General features: G+C 50.4%; 1 protein-coding gene across 3 annotated transcripts in view; it reads right to left on the bottom strand.

Moving 5' to 3' along the window:
* The window catches only part of FURIN (furin, paired basic amino acid cleaving enzyme), a 382970-nt gene that overhangs the window by 156440 nt on the left and 204655 nt on the right, over nt 1–21875 (bottom strand). The window lies entirely within an intron of this gene.

The following is a 21875-nucleotide window of genomic DNA, read 5'->3' as shown; positions in this document are numbered from 1 at the left end:
TGTAAACGTATGGACTGACTTCCAGGTGGCAGCCTTACAAATGTCAGCAATGGGAACATTCCTAAGCAAAGCGGTGGTAGCCGCCTTTCCTCTAGTCGAATGTGCTGTAGGCTTACCCCCTAATGTTTTATTAGCTTTTTGGTAACAAAGCTGAATACAGGAAACAATCCATCTGGAAATGGACTGCTTTGAGGTAGCTAAACCAGTTCTTACCGAACCATAATTAACAAACAGTTGATCCGACCTGCGGATATCTTTTGTCTTATCCAGGTAGAATTTCAACACCCTACGCACATCAAGTGAATGCAGAGACCTCTCCGCCGGAGAGGAAGGATGCTGAAAAAACGTAGGCAAAGTTATCATCTGATTCACATGGAAATCTGATATCACCTTAGGCAAAAATTTAGGATGGGTACGCATCACTACTTTAGAAGCATGGAAAACAGTATACGGCTCTTGGCAACACAGAGCCTGAATCTCACTCACCCTCCTGGCCGATGTAATGGCTACAAGGAAGGCCGCCTTCCAAGACAAATGCTGCAGCGAAGCCTTATGGATAGGTTCAAAAGGCTCCCTCATCAATCTAGATAACACCACATTCAATTCCCAAGGTGGAGAAGGCCTTCTAACAGGGGGAAACACCTTACGCAAACCCTCCAAAAAATCCTTAATCACAGGGATTTGAAAAAATGAGGTTTGAGAAGGGCCCTTCCTATACGCAGTCAGAGCTGCGAGATGAACCTTAATAGATTGGAAATTAAGCCCAGACTGAGCTAACTGCAGCAGATAAGGCAAAATAACGTCTTCTTTACAGGATGTAGGGTCAAAGTCCTTCGCCTTGCACCATAAGCAGAATCTCTTCCACTTATAGGCGTAGGAGGTCCTCGTAGACGGTCTCTTAGCCTCTTTTAAGATCTCCATACAGTCCTGAGGCAGGTTCAAGTGTCCATACTGCACTAGCTCAGGAGCCATGCTGCCAAACTCAAGGACGAGAGATTGGGGTGAACCATCTGCCCTCCGAACTTCGTGAGGAGGTCCGGCCGGCACGGCAGGCGCCGGTGTGGCAGAACAGACCGGTGAAGAAGGTCGGTGAACCACCATTGTCTCGGCCACTCCGGAGCAATCAGGATCATTCTGGCTCTGGATTGCGACAGCTTGATCAGCACCGCCGCAATCAGGGGAATGGGTGGAAAGGCGTAGAGAAAGCTGTTGGACCAGCTGATCCATAGTGCATTCCCCAGCGTCCCTGGCTGGTAGTACCTGGACGCGAAGTCGCGGCATTTGCTGTTTTCTGCCGTGGCGAACAGATCTATATCCGGAGTGCCCCATTCTGCGAAGACGTCTCTTAGCACGTCGTCGTTTAGCACCCACTCGTGGTTCTCTTGAACGAGTCTGCTGAGCGCGTCTGCTTGGGCATTCTGCACTCCCGGCAGGTGGGTCGCCGTGATCGTCAGATTCCTGGCCACCAGCCAGTTCCAGATCGCCTGTGCCTCCCGAGACAGGGTGCGTGACCGGGAGCCCCCCTGCTTGTTGAGGTAATACATGGTCGTAGTATTGTCCGTCTGAACCAGCAGGGAGGACGTCCTGAAGGAGGGATGGAACGCCTTCAAGGCCAAGTGTACTGCTCTGAGTTCCAAAAAGTTGATATGGTAGGTCGTCTCCATCTGCGACCATATCCCCTGAATCTGAAGAGGGCCCGAATGCGCTCCCCAGCCCTGGAGAGACGCATCAGTCACTATGGTCTGGGCCGGAATGTCCTTGTGAAAAGGGGTCCCCTTGCAGACATTCTCTGGGGAACACCACCATTTCAGAGACTGCCGAGCGTGCTGAGACAACTGGATCTTGTCCTCCCAACGCCCCCTCCTCTGGTCCCATTGATCCTCCAGACATTCCTGCAGGGGCCTCATATGCAGACGTGCATTGGGGGTGAGGAAGATGCAAGAAGCCATCGACCCCAGTAATGAAGACACCGTCCTCACCGTAGGAGAGCGGGCTGAGATGAGATGCAGAGCCTTCCCACGGATCGATAAGCGTCTCTCCTCCGAAGGACACACGCTTGCGGTCAAGGTATTGACTGAAGCCCCCAAGTACTGGAGACACTGCACAGGGATCGGCACTGACTTCGTCATGTTGATGTGCAGCCCCAGACGGTGAAGCAAAGCCGCCGTCCTGTTGAAATGGCACTGGGCTTCCTGATAAGTGGACGCTTTGATCAACCAGTCGTCCAAATAAGGGTACACAAACACCTTGGTCTTCCGCAGGTGTGCCGCGACCACTGCCATGCACTTGGAGAACGTCCGTGGCGCAGACTTCAGGCCAAACGGGAGTACGGAATACTGGTAATGGTTGTTGCCTACCAGAAACCTCAGGAACTTGCGATGCTTCGGTGCGATCGGCACATGAAAGTAAGCGTCCTGCAGATCTATGGCGCACAGCCAGTCTCCTCGATGCAACTGAGGGTAAATCTGATGCAGGGACAACATACGGAACTTTTCTCGGCGGATCCACCTGTTTGCTTGACGCAGATCCAGAATAGGCCTGAACTCGTTCTTGTCTTTTTTTTCTTACGAGAAAGAACCGTGAGTAGAGACCTTTTCCTTTTTGCCTCAAAGGAACAGCTTCTATCGCCTTCTTTTTTAATAGAACGTCCGCCTCCCGCTGGAGCTCCCGCACCATGTAAAGGGAGCGCACTGGTGGAATCTGTGGAGGCGAACTGGTGAAACGAAGACAGTAGCCATTGCAAACAATATTCAGCACCCACTTGTCCTGTGTTATTGTCCTCCACTCTGCCAGGTAGTGTTGAATACTTCCCCCCACCGGAGCGGGTAACGGATGAGGGGGAAGTAACTTTTCAGGGCTTCGACCCGGACGGGCCTTTGTTCCCCGCTGAGGACTGATGCTGGCCTCTGCCCCTCTGGCGCTTCTGAAAGGGCTGCCTCTGGTACTGCTGCTGTTGCTGGGGCTGTTGCTGGGGGCCCGACTGACGCCCTTGGCCCCTCTGCTTGGTGTAGCGCCTGCCCAAGGAACGGAAGGACCTCCTCTGCTCCTTAGGCCGCTCCAGCCCCACCGCCTTCAGAGTCTCCGCCTCAGCCTTCATGCGGGCCATCTCGTCATCCGCATGCGACCCGAATAACGTCGTGCCAGAGAATGGTAGATTGGCGATCTTCTGCTGCGCTTCCGGCTTGAGCGGAGTCAGCCGCAGCCAGGAATGCCTCCTCATATGTATGCCGTGGCAGTACCCATGGGCCGCCAGCAACGACACGTCCCCCGCCGCACTGATGATCTGATTAGAGACCATCATGCCCTCGTTCAGCACCTCTTGAAAATCCTCCCTCTTGTCTCTGGGCAGGGAGGCCGCGAACTGTTGCAGGGAGTCCCAAAGAGACCTGTCATAGCGTCCCAACAGAGCGGAGGCGCTAGCGGCCTTCATTGTAGTAGCCGACGTGGAGCACATCCTCCTCCCCAAGGAGTCCATTTTGCGACTCTCCTTATCCGGGGGAGCCGTGGAGGAAGGCGTCGTAGAGTGTTGCTTACGAGCCGCCGCCACGATAACAGAATCCGGTGGGGGGTCCACTCTGAGGAACGCCGGATCCGAGTCAGGGGCCCTGTACTTCTTTGACAGTCTCGAGGGCGCCGGCTTCACCACAGCCGGCGTTAAGAACACCTCCATCGCAGGTTCCTCCAGTCCTGGGACCAGCGGGAGGAGGGGGCGCGACAGATGTACTTTATGCAAAGTCTCAAAAATCACAGACGTAGTGGGAATAGGGGTTAGGAGGCGTCTCTGACAGCGAGGGCGAATACTTGCCAGCCCCCGGAGAGTACGTGCCCCTCGACCCTCTGGAACGGGACCGATACCTCCGTCGACCATGTCCAGAGCGAGTGGAGGATCTGCGCCTACTCCGTGATCGCCTGCGAGGGCGAGAGCGAGAGCGAGATCTCTGCCGGTGAGGGACCCTCGGGGGAGGAGGCGGTGGCTGCGGTGGTGAGGCAGGCAGCTGAGGCACGGGCAGAGGCAGCAGAGGAGGTGGAGGAGGAGGAAGAGGAGGCGGAGGAAGAGGAGGAGGCTGAGGAGGAGGAGGCTGAGGAGGAGGAGGCAGTGCAGGCACCGGTGGAGGCGCCGGTGGAAGGTCGGGCACCGGAGGCAAAGGAGGCCGCTGGGTACGCAGCGGGGTCAGATGGTCTGAAGCCCCATCACTTCTAGCCGGAGAGCCCCCATCATCATTGTCCGGGCTCGCGGCCACTCTCCTCTTCTTGGCGGGCCTGTCCCGCGGGGAAGCCACCGAAGGCGAACGTCCGCGCCTCCCCGATCCCCGACTGGAGATCGTAATCACAGAGGACGTATTCCCCGATGTCTGGGACGTCGAACTGTACCTTGACCTCGAACGGCGTCTCTTCGCCCTCGACGACGAGTGCTGCCCCGCAGTCGATCGTCCTCTCGACGTCGAACCAAGTCTCCTCGACGTCGACCCATGCCACCTCGGAGTCGAGCCCCGCCTTGATCGCCGTCGCCGGGGTGTCTGCCTCGACGTCGACTGTCTCCTCGACGTCGACTTCTGGAGTCTTGACGTCGACCGCCGGTGCCTCGGCGTCGACTGCTGCGATCTCGACGTCGATCGTTGGTATCTCGACGTCGATCGTTGGTATCTCGACGTCGATCGTTGGTATCTCGACGTCGATCGTTGGTATCTCGACGTCGATCGTTGGTATCTCGACGTCGATCGTTGGTATCTCGACGTCGATCGTTGGTATCTCGACGTCGATCGTTGGTATCTCGACGTCGATCGTTGGTATCTCGACGTCGATCGTTGGTATCTCGACGTCGATCGTTGGTATCTCGACGTCGATCGTTGGTATCTCGACGTCGACCTGCGTCTCGGCGTCGACCGCCTCCGCCTCGACGGCGGGCGCCGGGATCTCGGCGTCGACTCCGTCAGCGTCGAGCCGTGGGTAGACGGCGGCGAGTGCAGTCCATGGGGCTCGGTACGACGTCGATGTGTTGTCGACGTCGACCGTGACACCTGCGACGGCGACCCGGTCCCGGGTCTCGCCGGCCCCTCCCTCGACGTCGAACGCCGAGGCTGCCGCGACCCAGAGCCCTGGATCGACGGCGAACATACCGGTGCCTTCTCTCTCGCCGTCGTCGCCTTCGACGTCGAACGCGACCTACCAGCCGGTAGGTGTCGTTTCAGCTCCTTTTTCTGCCCGGAGGTCCCTCCAGGGGCTGAAGCATGGGCGGAGGAGGGGGAATGGGACCCTCCATGCCCTGAAGTCTCACCGGTCCTCTGCTTCTCCTGTCCCTGAAGGAGAGTCTTCTCCCGGTCCCTCAGGGTCCTTTTCGAAAAGGTGCTGCAGATGTCACAGGCAGCTGGGACATGTGAGGGCGACAAGCAGAGGATACACACCTCATGTGGGTCCGTCTTAGCCTTCTTCCTCCCACACTCAGGGCATTTATCGAATAAAGCCATGCTGAGAGTGGGCCAAAACTGCTCCAGATTGCAGGCAGTAGTAGACAAAGGCTTTAGACGTCGAATGAAACCACTTTTAATCCAAAAAATCCGATTTTAATCAATTAAACCACCCAAAAGGGTAGAGCTCAAGCTCCAGGGTCCTGCTAGCAGGAGCCGGAAAAAAGAACTGAAAGTAACTTGTGTTGGCTGTGCATCCTGGGATACCGGGGGTCTCTGGAGAGTTTCTTAAAGGCACGGTATCCCTTTAGCAGACACATAATGACAGCCTATAGGGCTTGTCTGTCCACCCCTTCCTCTCTATTGTTTAAAGGGATTTTGGTGAAGGGAGTGTGTGATAATAAAGGAACATGTCAAATGTGAATAAAAATGACATTTCAACTTTATTTTGGCTTTTGTGTTCACTTCAGAGGAAGTGCTGGCCAGTGCAGCCTTGTGGTGATTAGGCTGTATTATTTTGTCTGTCTCTTAAGTGTCTTTGCAGGTTTGCAAATGCGGGACAGCTTAAGAGATTTTTGATTGCTCCGGGGTCCCCGCACATGGGCGGGGATTATTCATAGATTATGACTATACACAGAGATCCCCTACTACAGAACCTTGGGGAGAAGGGCACACAATCTACCCTCTGAAGGCAAATACAGAAAACTGACAGCATGATGTTACAAAGAACAACGATCTCTGTAAAATGGTGCAGCACTGACCCTTCCAAAGGGGCTCTAGCAAGGTCACCATATCTGCCCACTGACCCGCGCCCTGCAGTCGTACAACCCTCCTCCTGTATGCAGGGAGCCTTAAGCATTATCCCAAGAGGGACGGCTGAAAGGTTATGAAACGGTACATAGTATCAAGTTTTTCAAGTTATTGAGAGCAGGGACTCTCACTCCTTAGGCCAGGTGCACTGCATTCACTGCATCTCGCCAAAGTCAGTCCAATAACTTTGAATAGGCGTCTTTAAGTTTCAACTGCAAACCATTTGCTATCTCTGAATACAACTGAGTAGCTGCAGTCCATAAAGTCGAGCACATTTTACAATCCACATAATCCAGCTACAGAGGTTAACCCTCGAACAGAGATGACCTTTTGTGAAACCACGACAGGCATTTCTCAAGTAGCTTCATGACAGGTAGTCAAAAAGCATCGTGTCCTGTGTGTTCATCAGCCCCTCCTCACCTCTCTAGTATTTGACAATACAAATATTTTCTGCACCAGTCATTGTTCTCCAAGCTAGTTAAATTATATGATAGATGTTAAATTGCTTATGTATTCTGCACACACTATGGACTCAAGTCTTTGAAGCTGTGTCTATAGCCTCTTAAATCTTTGCATTATTCATTAAATCAGATTCCCTGATCACATTCCTCCATAAGCCTATAGAAGAGCTTCAACTTAAAAACCGAAAAACTGCACAACTCTGCAAAAATCAACAAAGGACACAACCAAAAGGCAATTATCAAAGCAATGAGAATTTTTCAACTATAAAGTCTATTCTGCTTGGTACAAAACAATGTCCTCAAAAGTAAATCTCTACTTGGCACTGAGAATTAGGGTCCAGCAGGCAAACTAAAGAAACAGAAAGAAAGATGGATTGTCAACAGCGGTGTTGGTCCCCGAAGAAGCTTACGAGAAACATACTGGATAAGTGATTATCTACTTTGTGGCTTAGGTTGGCTAGGCATGAAGGCCACACACACTGCAACAGTCAAAACTGGACGGATTATTGCTGGTCTGTGGGCTCCAAAAATCTAATCCAACCACTTGTGGACGCCCTCCAGCACACCTTGTGAGATGATGTACCGGAGCCATATCAATCCAAGCACTGCGTACTCTATTTCACAGGAGGCAGGCGGTGTTCAATTCTAGATTAGCATCATTCAAAGGAGAAAGAGATGCTTCTGCCAAGACCACGGCTCTCCTGCAGGGCCCAGGGTATTCAGGAGCCCAGGCTCGGTGTATTTAAAGTAATTTACTAGTGCAGCCAATACAAGGTTGCAGCGTCTCAGCACCTAATCAGCCACCCCCACCGCCACCGTCCCGGCCACCACCACCAGGTGTTTAGAACAGGCCAGACACAACCCACCCGCTCCTCACACCACTGGGGGCTACCACTGTACAGTTGGGGCTAATTAGCACACACCATGCATTCAGTATTGTAAGCAAAATCCGGGGCAAGGGTTTTAATTGCCCACCAAGGGAAGAAATGTGTTCAAATGCCCAATCTAGTTCCCAAGAGAAAGGCACATTGGGAATAGTTTGAAACGTGTCATCTTGGTAAGAATTCTCAGAGTCTGCGGAAAGACACACTTTTAGTTCTAGTCAGGGAGGAGAGATACTGTGAAGTAGCGTACTGTATCCTTTACAACCACTTCTCTGCTCAACCTTTCATCAAATACATTAAGCTACCCATGATGGCCTATGTGACACATGCATCAACAAGAGCACAAGGTCATCACCTACAACATCGATACGGGCACCTGAAGCAACCACACGGAATTAGAATGGAGCACAAGTGTAGCTAGAAATGGGTGGAAGCGGAAAACCAGCAAATTCATAGAGAGACAAGTCACAGCTACGACCAGGATGTGGCCTAGCCCCAAAAGCCAACGCACAAGCAGAGGTAAGACAAAGGACAAAGCATGTAAATCACCCGACAAATGTCATGTACATTTTTTTTTACAAAAACTGTTAAAAATAATTGCTTCTAAACAAACTTGGAAACAGTCAAGTACACCTCTTATCTGGATGATGGGACCTTGAGTCAGCAAAGGAAAATAGTCTGAAAGCACACTTTATATGAGGCCAAGGATATTATATTTTAGGCAAAATTATTGCATGTTCACCTCACAGGGGTGGTCAGTTGTTTAAGGAGCTAATAGGTCTACCTTTGGAGATCCACAATTTAGGAAAATCTGTTTAAGCACCGCTTGATTGAGTTCCCATGCTGGTCTGCTCAGTCTGTCCTCTTTTACATTGTCAATCCCTGGTAGATGGACTGCTGTTAGATCGGTCTCTGCACTGCTCACTTCCAGATTTCTTGGGCTAGCTTTGATAGGGCAAAGGATCGAGTTCCCCATGCATGTTGATGTAGAACATTGAAGTGGTATTGTCTGTTGGAATCAATGTTCTCCCCAATTGCTCTTTCTGAAAGGCTTTTATTTTTTTTATTTTTTATTTTTAAACTTTATTGTGCAAAATAGCATCATTACAAATATGGTCCTACAACCACCAGGGCCGGCCGCTAGTCTATGCATGTCAATTGCTGGACGTCACGAAGCAGCGACTGATCCCCAGAGGTTCAGCAGGGTTACAGGAGATATTCTAGGCAACTCAGAAGCTAGGCAGGCTACAGATATTTTAAATTTTAAAAGAAAAGAACAAACAAAGAAACAAAACTCAAGGCGAGAAACAGTCTAGACGGTGTCGAGCGCCGATGGGGGGATCCCACCATACCAGGTAGAGAATCAGGAGGACAATAGAGATGACCAGCGGGGGGAGGCAGCGGGGAAGTCAGAACAATCAGCCATAAGGGTACAGTATTCCAGGAACCTCAGGATCAGGGGGACAGAGAAATGTCCGGAGTATCTACAAAAGGGGGCGTACAGATGTTACCTCGGTAGGTGTTCCACTGACCCCAAATTCTACCCCACGCCCCAGGCTTGCCCCGAACCAGATACACCGTCTTCTCTCTGAACATGCACCAGTCCATGTTCTCCTTCCACACTGACATGGTGGGAGGCCGTCGGGAACCCCAAAGCTGCGCAATATCCCTCTTTGCAATCATGTTCCCAAGTGCCGCCCACCGGGCCTGGGCGACGTTGTAGTCATTCGGCTCCCATACATTCAACAAACATCGACGAGCCTCAGGCAACAGAGCGACCCCAGTGACACACTCCATTACAGCATGCACACGGTGCCAATATGCCGCAACCTCGCGGCACTCCCAAAGGATATGAAGGAAGGTGGCGCTCATTCCACAGCCGCGCTTACACAACCCATCCGAAGAAAAACCCATCACAACCAAACGAGGACCCGTCACATAAACACGGTGAAGAATTTTGAGCTGGACGAGATGGAGACGGGCAGGAATGGCAACCTCTTTCGGGGAGGACAGTGCGGACTGCCAGTCTTCGTCATCCAACTCCAACCCGTCTCCGGTCCAGGCCTCCCTAAGACGCACAAGGAGGTCCGTCCGATTGTTGATTAATTTCTTATAAATCAAGGAAATCGTACTATCGGGCAGATGACCATCTAGTATACGGTCCTCGAGTGGTGAAGATGCAGGGACTGTGGTACCGGCCTCGAAGACCGACAGCAAAGCGTGGCGGACCTGTGCATATCTGAAGAACTCCCCCTCTCACTCAACTCATACTCAACTCATACTCACTCTGAAGCACCGCAAAGGATTTGACCGCACCTTTCACCCAGAGATCACCAACTCTGCTAATGCCAATCATATCCCAGTTATCAAAACCTTTCGTTGTCCAGAGGCATCCCAATCTGTCCGATGCAAACAAGGGGGTCGCTCGTGTCAGGCGATCATTCCATCCCACAGCCACATTGGCATCCTTCCACACACGTACTGCAATCTTAGTGGGTCCCGTTAGGTTCCCCCCCGCCGTCCGAGAGTAGAGCGCTCTGTTGAAGTTGCCACCAGGCAACTGATATTTATCCATCTCAAAAGCCGGATTCGGACCGGGTGCATACGTAGCATGGTTGATGGCGGACAACTGGGAGGCCCAATAATACCTCCTGATGTCCGGGAGCGCGATGCCCCCGTCATACCAGGGAAGAGTCAGTTTTGCCAGAGCGATGCGTGCGCGACCGTCCCAAACAAGTCTCCTCTGTAAACCCTCCACCTCCCGAAAGTAGGCCGCCGGAATAATATCAAAGGAGTTCTGGAGTGCGTAGAGAAATCGGGGCAGGGACATCATTTTAAAAAGTGCCGCTCGACCGAGTGGCGACAACGGCAATCTACGCCACCAAGCCACGTCCAACTTCAATCGCCGGAGAGGGGGAAGGAGATTATGCTCGTGGCGGACCGCCGGGTCCAACGATACGTAGACCCCCAAGTACTTGAAACCGGATTGCGAAATTTGAATGGGAAACCTATTCGGTAAGGGGGGAAGGCCACCGGAGATGACATACACACATGATTTAGACCAATTAATGATCAAACCGGAGTTTTTACCGAAAGAAGTGAGGACGTCAAATAGGACGTTAAGGGATTCATGCGGGGAGGCGAGGTACAAAAGAATATCGTCGGCGTACAACGAAACCCGGTCTTCAAAGTCAGGGTCCCACTGAATGCCCTTTATCGATGGTTCCCATCGGAGCCAGGCTGCAAGCGGTTCGAGAGCAAGAGCAAAGAGCAGGGGGGACAACGGACACCCCTGCCTAGTACCCCTCCCGAGGGCGAAGGGCTGGGACACCCTACCATTGACAACAACCTGAGCTAGCCTCACCCAACTAATAAATCCCGCACCGAAACCGAACTTCGCCAGAGTGGCCCTAAGATATGGCCATTCTATCGTATCAAAGGCCATCGTGGCGTCCAAGGAAACCAAGATGGCCGGCTCGGAGAGAAACTCCACCCTGGCGAGAACGCCATGTAAGCGCCGCAAGTTGAGAGCAGTGTTCCGGTGCGGAATGAAACCAGATTGATCCGGATGAATCAGGTCACAGATGACAGCGAGTAAGCGATTAGCAAGGACCTTGGCGAGAATCTTCGGTTCAGCATTCAATAGGGAAATAGGCCTGTATGAGGCACAACGATCACGAGGCTTGCCCTCCTTAGGAATCACAACTATAGTGGCCAGACGCTGGTGACAAGGGAGGGAACCAAGCTCACGCGACTCCAGAAACATATCACGGAGAAACGGTGCGACTTTATCCGGGCACAATTTGTACAATTCAATAGGCAATCCATTGGGGCCCATAGCTTTGCCAGAAGGAAGGGAACGAATCGCGGTAGCAATCTCGTCGGCCGACAACGACGCCTCCATGCGCTCCCGATCCTCTTCAGACAAGCAGGGCAGCGCAATGTCCCTCAACAAGAAACGAGAGTCATCCTCATCTCTATCGGACACCGGGGAGTAGACCACACGAAAATAGTCAGCAAAACACTCCACAATCTCGCCAGGGTCAGTCACATGCACACCGTCAGAATTTTGAAGCACAGGGACCACACGGTTCACTCTCTCCTTCTTATCAAGCCATGCAATCAATTTAACCGCCTTATCCCCAACATCATACAGTCTACCTTGCGGTTCCCTGTACATTGTCTTGGCAGCATCCGTAACAAGGGATTTATATGTTTCAAGCTAAGGGCGTGGAGCCTATCCTGGGTGACACCTAAGTCTAGATCAGCCTCCAACTCCAATATTTCGGCCTCCAGCTTCACGACCTCCCCATTCCTAGCTTTCTTGGTCTCGACTATTAAAGATAGGGCCTGTCCACGAATAACAGTTTTGAAGGCTTCCCACAGGGACACTGAGGACAAAACAGACCCCTCGTTCTCCAGGAAGTAGTGGTCGAGCGACTTAATAAGGCTGTTGCGAGTCTTGGGGTTGCGCAGATGCCAAGGGTTAATAGGGACGATCCGCCCCGCGGCTTGCGTCCCCGTGTCGAAAAGAAGCCACACAGGGGAGTGATCTGAAATGCCCGGGGCCAAGTGTCTTACCTCCCCAACGTGGTGGGACTGGGCCACGGGCATGAGGAAGTAATCAAGCCTGGAGAGACTCCCATGAGCCCCGGAGTGGAAGGTGTATTGACATTGCGTCGGATGCATTAACCTCCATCAATCCACCAAACCAAAGGTGTCCAAAAACCCACCAAGCCATGATTGGGAAACAGGAAGGGCCCAGGGGGGGGTGGCGATCGAGATCGCCGGATAGCACAGAGTTGAAGTCCCCACCCATGAGGAGAAGACTATCGGGGAGTTCCAGCAACATCCGACCAACATCAGAGAAAGTGGAGGTCTGGAGGCCTGGGGGAACATATATCGTGGCTAAAGAAAGAGTCTTACCCTCCCACCTACCGGTTAGGGCGGCATAACGCCCTCTGTCGTTAAGGATGACATTATCAATCTCTAGTGGGAGGGAAGACCGGACCAGAATACCAACCCCTCTGAAACCAGTGGTGAACCCGGAGTGTGCAACCAATCGGTACCCCCACCTATTCATAGCATGACACACATTGCCGACCAAATGCGTTTCCTGCAGGAGTACCACATCAGGGGTCAAACGACGCAAATATTGCAGTACAACACCCCGTTTAATACGATCCCCCAATCCATTGACGTTCCAAGATATCAACCTCAACCCACTACCCCCCATCCCCACAAGAGTTGCATGAGTCCCCCCCACAGAGAGCAGGACACCTAAAGCAGAGAAAGAACCAATATGCCGCCTCGAGAAAAGAAAACACGAACACCAACACCCTCTCCCACCCCCCCCAACCAAAACCCGTTACAACTCCCCCCTCCCTGCACCCCTGCAGCCTAAAAAGCCACCCCAAAATGCAGTGTGCCTGTCGCCCTAACAATCCCATTCTACAAAAAGACCCCGGAGGAGGAGAGAGGCCCGTCTCCACCCACCACCCGGACGCGAACTACTAGAAGGCAAAATATACAAAAGAAGTAGAACCCAACTGAGCAATGTCCGATTGTCAGGGTTAGGGACCAAAAGGTCACTTCTGTGTAGGCTCACCACCCTCGGCACCGCCAGGGTGCCCCGTTCGAACGCCCCGACCAGGCAGGGAATCCAACCAGTCACTCACATTGTCCGGTCGCTCAAAAAAGAAGGTCCGTTCCTTGTATTCCACTCGAAGCCTGGTAGGGAAAAGCATAGCATACTTCAATCCCAGGTCCCGGAGACGTCGCTTAACCCCCTGAAAGCCCATCCTCTGTCTCTGGACAAGTTGTGTGAAGTCCGGGAAAAAATTGACAGAGGAGTTTTCAAATTTCACCAGGCCGTGCACTCTCGAAGCCTGCAAAATCGCATCACGGTCTCTGAAATGAAAAAGTTTTGCGATGATAGGCCTCGGAGGAGCACCAGGCTTGGGCTTACCGCCCGGGACACGATGTGCACGCTCCACAGCGAAAAACTTGCTCAGTCCAGAAGGGGCAAGATGGGTGAGGATTAGATCTTCGACCAGGAGGTCAACCGAACGAGTCTTGGGATTCTCTGGAACACCTATGACGCGAATGTGGTTGCGTCTTGCCCGGTTCTCAAAATCCTCCAGCCGATGAGACATCAGGTCGTTGGCAGATTTCAGAGTGCCAAGGTCTGTTTGAAGTTCCGACACATCGGCCGTGAGGCTGGAAGTCTTCAAATCCAATGACTTCACCTTCTCGTTAGTCTTAGACAGGTCGGCCCTGATTAGAGTGACATCAATGGCGACCGTGTCAATTTTACGAGCCAGAGCCTCATACTGCTGGCCGATGGTCTCCTTCATGCCGGTGATGGCGCCCATAATGTCCTGCAGGGACAAGTCAACAGGGGCAGAAGGGTCATCTCTGGCGTCCTCCGGGGTACTACTGGAGAGCCCGGGGGATCCTTTGGCTTGAGTGTAACGGTCCATAACATTTGTCTGGAACGGTCCCCCACGAAGAGACGTCTTGGTCTTCCGCTTCTCGGGTTCACCCCTGCCCGTCATGTTGGAAGATGCACCCCGGAGGGCCCCGCAAGACCTGATGAAAATGGCCCCCGGCAGGTCGGGCACCAACAGGCCAGGAAGCTGGCTCGTACGGTCCGGAGAAAGTCACGACTTGACCCAAGAGGCTATAATGAGGAGGCAGCGATGACACTAAATGGAGGCTGGATTGGTCCCCGGCCGAGCGAAACGGTCTCTCAATCAGACCATGTCAGGATCCGGAAACGAAACCGAAAGTGGGGGTACGGCCACCGATGAGGTCCCACTGCCGTTGTTGTTCAACTACGACCCGGCTCCACAAATCACCAAGTCCCCGGCACGGCCTCCAGGTGGGCCTCAAAAGTTCAAAGTGCTGTAATTCTGGTCGCCCAAGTCCGATTCAAATTCTGAAAAGAGTTATGGACTCAGTCGAGGTTCACCTTCGAGAGTCCGACCGAGAAATCAGGATATCATCAGGATAAATTGCGAGGAGTGGCGAGGGTCCGGGGAGCCCTGTGCTCACGCGACCATCTTGGATGCGCGCTAAGCTCCTCCTCCTGAAAGGCTTTTAAGGCTAATGGAACACAGTCTTTAGCTCCAAGACATTGATATGCTGTATTGAATTCTGTTCCCTCCAGACCCCTCAAACCTTGAGCGAACCTATGTGAGCTCTCCAGCCCATACGAGAAGCATCTGCTGTAATGGTTACAGCTGAAGTTGGTTGTGCAAATTTCCTTCATGTTATATGTGATCTGTTCCACCACATCATTTCCTCCTGTAGCTTCTGCGTGACAACCACTAGATCTTCACAACTCCCTGCTGCTTGTACCTATTAGTTTTGTAGCCATTCCTGAATTGGTCTCATAATTTCACATAGGACTTCCCATAACGTAGTCATCTTGAATTATTGGTCTTTATAAACTTGTTTATGAATACGAGGTCTAGAATTGGGGTTAGGGACCCATGTACCTTTGGGATAAGAAAATATGTTGAGTAATTTACTCGCTTGATCTCTTCTCTAGGTACCTTTTCTATTGGTTCTTTTTTCCATCAATTCCTCTACCTACTTGAGTAGATGTGATGCTTCTTCTTGTGAACGTACCTTTATATTTGGTCCCTTTACTGGTGGTTTATTGGCCAATTCTAAGCAATATCCAAACCTTATGATATTTAATATCCTGTTGTCTGACATGATCATCCTCTACTTCTTAAGGAAGTTCTTTATCCTGCCCCCCACATGTGTGGAGTATGAGAGATTGTTTGTGTAGAGCAAGTCACTTGTTTACTGGTGTCATGCCTCCCCTCCAGATTCCACTAGGTAAAAAGACAGGCCAAACCCAACATGCAATACGATTCTTCTCACCATGTGCTTTTTTAAAAAAAAACTTTTAATCCTATTGCTTTGGACCAATAAAGAAAACGTGCACTCAGCATTTTTATGGAAATCTTGAGATTACTAAGATGACCACATTTAGAAAGTGATAACATTCACATCAATATTCACTTCCCAGAGCTCCTTTTTGCACAACAACCCTCATACAATACCATTCTTACTATAGCCTGAACCCTATGAGTATCTTCCAGCATTACTCAAATATTCCTACAAATAATTAATAGTATTGCACTTATATCATAATGTACAAAATGTATCCATGATTTTTTGTCCATACGGTCTTTTATCTCTCCCAGGTATAGACAGTAGTACCTTCTATAACCCATATATGAAGAGCGAATGGTCTCAGTAATGAAGCATGGCAAGTAAATTTGCCTACCCTCCAGAAGCTACCTCGAAGGTAGCTTACTTCTATTTGGTCCTGGAGAAGGCCCACAGCCCCGTGAAGGCTACCAAGGGCTGAAACATGTTGACCTATTAAGACCTACAATCAGGTGCAGTGGGACATTGACACTTCCACTACAACACCACCGATTTAATCTTGCCCCATCCTTGGCAAATAAAAGACTTAACTGAGGACAGGAGGTAATTTTAACCTCACTCTTCACAACATACCTTCGCACTTACTTTTCACAACTGTCAAAAAACCAGACGATCTACCTCCAGGTGGAGGATATGGAGATCACTTGGGGAACCGATCACTCAAGTGATAAAAGACCCAATGATGATACTACTCACTTGACAGAGCGGAGAATCAAGATATACCGCACTGAATGCTTAAAGTGAACGAGGGTCTTCACCATACAAGGACCCTGGTAAGAACAGGATGTGTGATTCATTCCGCTTTGATTTTTGACTCCCCTGTGAGGCTGTCATCTTTCATGTGATCTTACTCTAAATGATTGTTGAGGGTATTGCCTTTGCTGCTGGGGTGCCAATGATTGGCTGCTACTATGGAAGCCCCGATGTTTTGAGCTAGATTGGAAACTGCCTTTTTTGTGGGCCTGCATGTTGACATGGCCCATCTTCTCATGTTTACCCTAATTTGCAACGGTCCCATGGACTTCGCAGTCTAGTTGTCCTTTTTGAGCTGTTGAATGTCCTTATCAACGGTCCCTCCAAACATTTGTAACCGCAGTGAAGGGTGTATTTATGATTTTGGCTTGCACCCCTGGTTTGAATCTTGAGATTCGTAAACATGAATGGCGGTGTTATGTTGTTTCTCATCAGTAGCCGAGTTGCTGTGTCAGCAGCATCAAATTCAGATTTTAGGCATGTATTTGCATTATTCTTGCTTCCTCCGCTAGGCTTGCCCTGTATTGCTCAGGTTTCATGAGTTCTGCCATCTTCTCCCAATGCTAGTATGCATACCTGTTCAGGAGGACATATGAGTTTTCTGTATGTCTCAAATTTCCCACCCATGAGATCCATCCTTTTACTCTGTTTGTCTGGAGATGGCCCTGATGTTGATGGGATGTGAGCTCTCTTCCTCACAGTGAAAGTGATGGAGTCAGCCAGCACCATACCCTTGATGAAGGCAGGTTCTTTGGGGGAATGTTTATATTTTTTCCTCTGTCCTTGGTGTCATTGCTCTGCATGTAGTGTAGCAGGTTCCTGGAATTCCTCCCTTCCTTGATCGAGTACACCAAGTAAGATTGGAAAGAACCGATTTGTTGTCTGCGATGGTATTCAGGTCTCTACTAGGAAACATGACTGAAACTTTCCCTCTTCTAGCTTCAGGTCACACTAGTCTTCAGCCTTCTTTATTATGTGAATGTACATTGCGATGTCATCTATAGGCAAAGGCTTTGACGTATAACAATCAACCCTTCTTCAGGGAATCTGTCTCTATCTCATGCTACTGAGTTTCTGTATATTCATAATTGTCTGAACCCTGAACCATTCCCAGGCCTTCTAGTCCTTCCTCTTCATAGAAGGATTCCTCCTCCTCTTCCTGAGACTCTGGTGTCATGTGAGGGTCAATTTCCTTGAACTCCTTCTCCCCCTAGTCTTTTGGTATCGATGTCTTTTGATAATTCGAATCTCCTTCCAAGAGGCGTCGAAATCCTCCTTTTGGATCAACGCTGCCATTTCGGCTTCGAGGCGCAGCTTTCTCTCAATCTCTGTTGAGCGTTCTACAGGATCAAGCTTCAACGTCAATTTTAGTTTTGACATTGAAGAATCCTTCAACGACGTGTCATTCATCAAGCTTTTTGTCTCCTACCAAAATCTCTCATTTCGACGTTGAAAGAAACCTCTCTACTTTGAATGTCTTTCGGCAAATTAGTCTTTTCTAGAGACTTGCTTCCTGCGGTGTCCCTTTCAAGGGATCCGAGGGGGGTGATTGTCTCTGGTCCAGGAGAGTAATTGAATCGAACAGAGGAACTGAAAATGAGGACGGGAAGGAAACGTAGTTCTTTAATGTTGCGCAAATTACTGTATTATATGATTCTGCTAGAGTTGCACTGTGAAAGTTCCAGGGCTATGGTGTATTGGCTGTGGATACTTTTGAAGCTCTTTTGCTGTAGTTTTGCAGTGCTGTACATACAGAGTTAATGTACTCAAAGCTCTGTAGCTGGCTATTTAGAAGCAGTGCTGCTTGATACAGACCAAAGGAAAAATAGGGACAGGCAAAAACTAGAAGACAGCGAATGTCTATAATACAGTAATACTCCACCAGAACTATTCAATGTTGCTACTACTAATGCAGTGGCTCAGTCTGTAATGCAAAATGGGCAGAACCGGGGCAACTTGCACAGCTGGAGTTTACGGACAGATTTCTTCATGTCACAGATTAATGCTACAGAAGCAGTTATAGAGTACTAAAATACAGTGATGTAACCAAGAACTGTGAGGATTTTCAGAGGGAGGATATGGAAGTGGTGCAGCTGGTTGAGTTATATTTGTAACTTGTAAATGCAGTGTGTGAGATTGTTTACCATATTTACCAAAAGGGTAGTACAAGCTCTTTACCACAGAGTGCCACTTGGGTCATTCCCACAAAGAATTATGGGAAATCCAGGAACTTTTAGCACACATTTCTTAATTTGCGTCAGTGGGGGGTACAACGCCCATATTTTTTAAACCGGGCTTATTTTCCCATCATCAGATTTTTACCTATAGGGAGAATCAAAGAAAGAAGTAGGAAGCGCCAATAGGAGAACAGTCGCAAAGGTAGAGAACAGGGATGAAAATGAACATGCAAGAGTGGGGTAAGGAGACAGGAAGAGAGGGTGGAAGAAAGAGGCACGAGGTGAAATAAATATTCGGCGGCCCAGGTGGCGGGCTCGTAAGAAAAACTTTGGAATCAAGAACTAACTAATAAACAAATTAAGTGCTAATTCTCTTGAGCATGTGCTGATGTCTCAATTTCATTTGATGTAGCCCACCTGTGAGAAGTTGGCCTGGTATATGATGTTCACTAGTTAAAGTGACCACCTTGTACCATGCCAAGCAACCCTTATGGTGTGGTTGTAAGTCAACCTTTTCGGACTAGCTGCCCTAGTGGTAGCGTAGGCTAAGCAGTCTTTGAGGCTAAACTCGTGAAGCGTGTTAAGCCAGCTGTTTTACCAAATGTAACCCCCTTTTATACCAATGAAAGGACACCACACAGATATATATTCAAAATATATATGTATTTATTTCTCAAAGTAACCCCCTAGTCTCTTTATGAGCACAGGAGCACAAATCGTCAAACAAGATTACAGTAGAATACACAGAAGTTGCACTTTATATGGATAGGCCCTGGTGGCCGCTCAAACCATATACTAAAATAGTGGTATAAGTACCACGAACAGAAAAGGGAAAAGGCCTAGGGCCTCTAGAATCGCTGGGCCTACAAGGAGCTAACTTTAGTTAGTGACCAGGAGGTCCACGGGTTGCGTGTGCAGAGCAAATAGTCACACGCGTGCTCCCATAGGTTTTCAATGGGTGCGTAAAAAGTACAAAGTTACTGCAAAAAGGATCTTCCGGATGGACTATGACCTCAAGATTGGAAACACAGACAGAGATGTTACTCTACACTTGGGCACCGGAGTGCCAGCTTTACCTCACCCACAGGAAGCGGGTGCATAGGTGTCGAAGTGCGTCGGGTTTCTTCTATCGGGTCAATGGAGCCTGTGGACAAAGATGCTGCAGGCGGTCGGTCCGGAAGGGATGCGGTGGATCCAGGGGTGGATCGGAGTTGTAGAAGACCTGTAAGCAGAGGGGACAGTGTTCACAGTCACTAGCCAGTGACCAGCGTGGCACCAGGTGGGTACCAGGCGATGTCGGGTGCAAACAGGAAGAAAGGTGTAGCTCGTCTCTGCAGCCACGTGGTCCCTGAAGGTCGACGACGTCCAGGAGTCGGTTCACGAGCTGTCCCACGCAGGCTCTCGCTGTCGGCGGTGTCGGCGACTTGATCGAAGCAAACAAGCCTTGGCAAAAGCAATTGTTGTGGAAAACGAAATAAGCTGATGGTTCTGACCAGCAAGGTCAGAGGGACTGCTCCTTTGGAGGGGAGCAAGGGCCAGTCTGGAGCAACCAGACCAGCGGTGTAGTTCTTGAAGTTCGTCGCCAAGATGGCCACTAGCCAGCGGGCCAGCAACCGGTTAGGCGCGTCGAGTGGCAAAATGCAGAAGGGCCCCACGCAGATCGTGGAGATGCTGGAGGGCTCACCTTTGGTGCAGATGCTGCTCGAGGGTTGGGCTTCTCAGATCCCAAAGCACAACTTGGAGGGGGCCTCGGTTGTTGCACTTGCAGCTTGTCGTGGTCGTTTCAAGATGGCTGGCTCCACGCGTCTCGTTGCCTCCACGGGTCTCCTCTTTTCAGGGACTGTGGATCGGGCGGTGAGAGGTCTGGAGGTCCAGGTCTTGTCAGTCTCTGGGCTCGGGCTCCGGCGGCAAAGCAGACGTTGATTCGCTGGATGGTGCTTGCGTTAGCAAGGTGGTCACTCCCTGACCACAGGGGAGATTTCCTTCAGTCTTCTGTGCAGCAGAATGTCGAAGTTCCCGTCTTCTTCTTAGTTTCAAGTTGATTCCAGGATGTCTGAAGTCTTAGGACACAGCTCCTACCTTTGAGCGGATTGTAGGGGCCGGACTACCTGCTAGGTCCCTCCCTAAGGGTGGGACCAGGAAGGGGGGTGGTTACACCCCCAATCCTTTGTCCAGCTCGCCCCAGGCCCGGGACTGGTGTGCCCCAGGACCGGATTGAACTGGCATATGCACCGAGGCTCCTTATGAGCCACAGGCATGTCTGGTTTCTTTCAAGCCCTACCTGACCAATACACAAAATCCTGTCTGGGGTGGTGCACGCACCTCCCCTGGCAGGAAACCCTTTGTCCACACCTCCCAAGCTGGAAGGACTCCCAGCAGCAGGAGGGCAGACTTGTGTCTGTGGTGGCAGCATCCATTTTGTGGAGCTGAGGCTATGTCTGATTTTACCCGGGTTTCAGGTACTGTACATGTCGTGTCCCTCTAGAAGGGTGGAATGCTAACCCCGTCGCCAGAATTGGCGAGGGGTTAGTATTCCAATTCGTATGACACCTTACTCGACATGTTTTGATAAAGCCAAACCAAAGATAGCATTTAACCGCGAGGTTCATAATGCACTTAAGAGTATATGGTATGACGATATCTGGAAACAGTAGAAGGAAGTTGTTCCGACCACTGCAGACAGGCTCAGCTCATGCCAGAGCACCATCTCACATGGAACCAAGCACTCTGCCTTCAGGATTGTTAAGGCCTGCCATAGGAGTGACTTATAGGTTAACATGTGTCCCATTTAAGGTTAGGTATAGGTATACTACACCTAAGTAAGAGGTGGTTACACCAACTTACCCCAGCTGAGTGATCAGCCAGTTGTGTCAAATTTGTTAGGCCAGGCCAGGGGTGGCACAATACATGCTTCAGCCCCTGGTAGGCCTTAGATACACCAATGCCCTGGGTACCTAGTGTACACTGGTACAGGGGCTCACAGGGTGATCCACTTCCAATTGGTTATGCACCTAGGGTGCATAGTGTAAATTTAGTAGAGAGAACAGCAGGCTGGGGGTCTGATTGGCAGGCCCACAGCCTCAATATGTCAAAAACCAGTGAAGCAAAAAGCAAAAATTTGGGGTGACCATAGGATAGCAGACCCTACTCTCCTACACCACCCTAGCTGCGCTTGCGTTTTATTAGAGATGGCATGTGGAATAAAAAAACACAAATACTAATGCATTTCCCTTTGCCCTAGATAAAGAATGGGAAAAGACTTTAATACATCAGGTTCATAAGGCTGTGCCCAAAACACTATTGTTATGATGAGAGGCTTACGCAGCAGCCACGGCGCTGTAAACTAGCGGAGGGTTGGTCACATCTTTTAAGGTACACCAACCAGAAGCAGAACATAAAGCCTGCTTCACAGGGCAG

Source organism: Triturus cristatus, chromosome 3_1 (assembly GCF_964204655.1).
Source record: "Triturus cristatus chromosome 3_1, aTriCri1.1, whole genome shotgun sequence".
Taxonomy (NCBI): Eukaryota; Metazoa; Chordata; class Amphibia; order Caudata; family Salamandridae; genus Triturus; species Triturus cristatus.
This window is presented reverse-complemented; position numbering and strand designations above follow the sequence as displayed.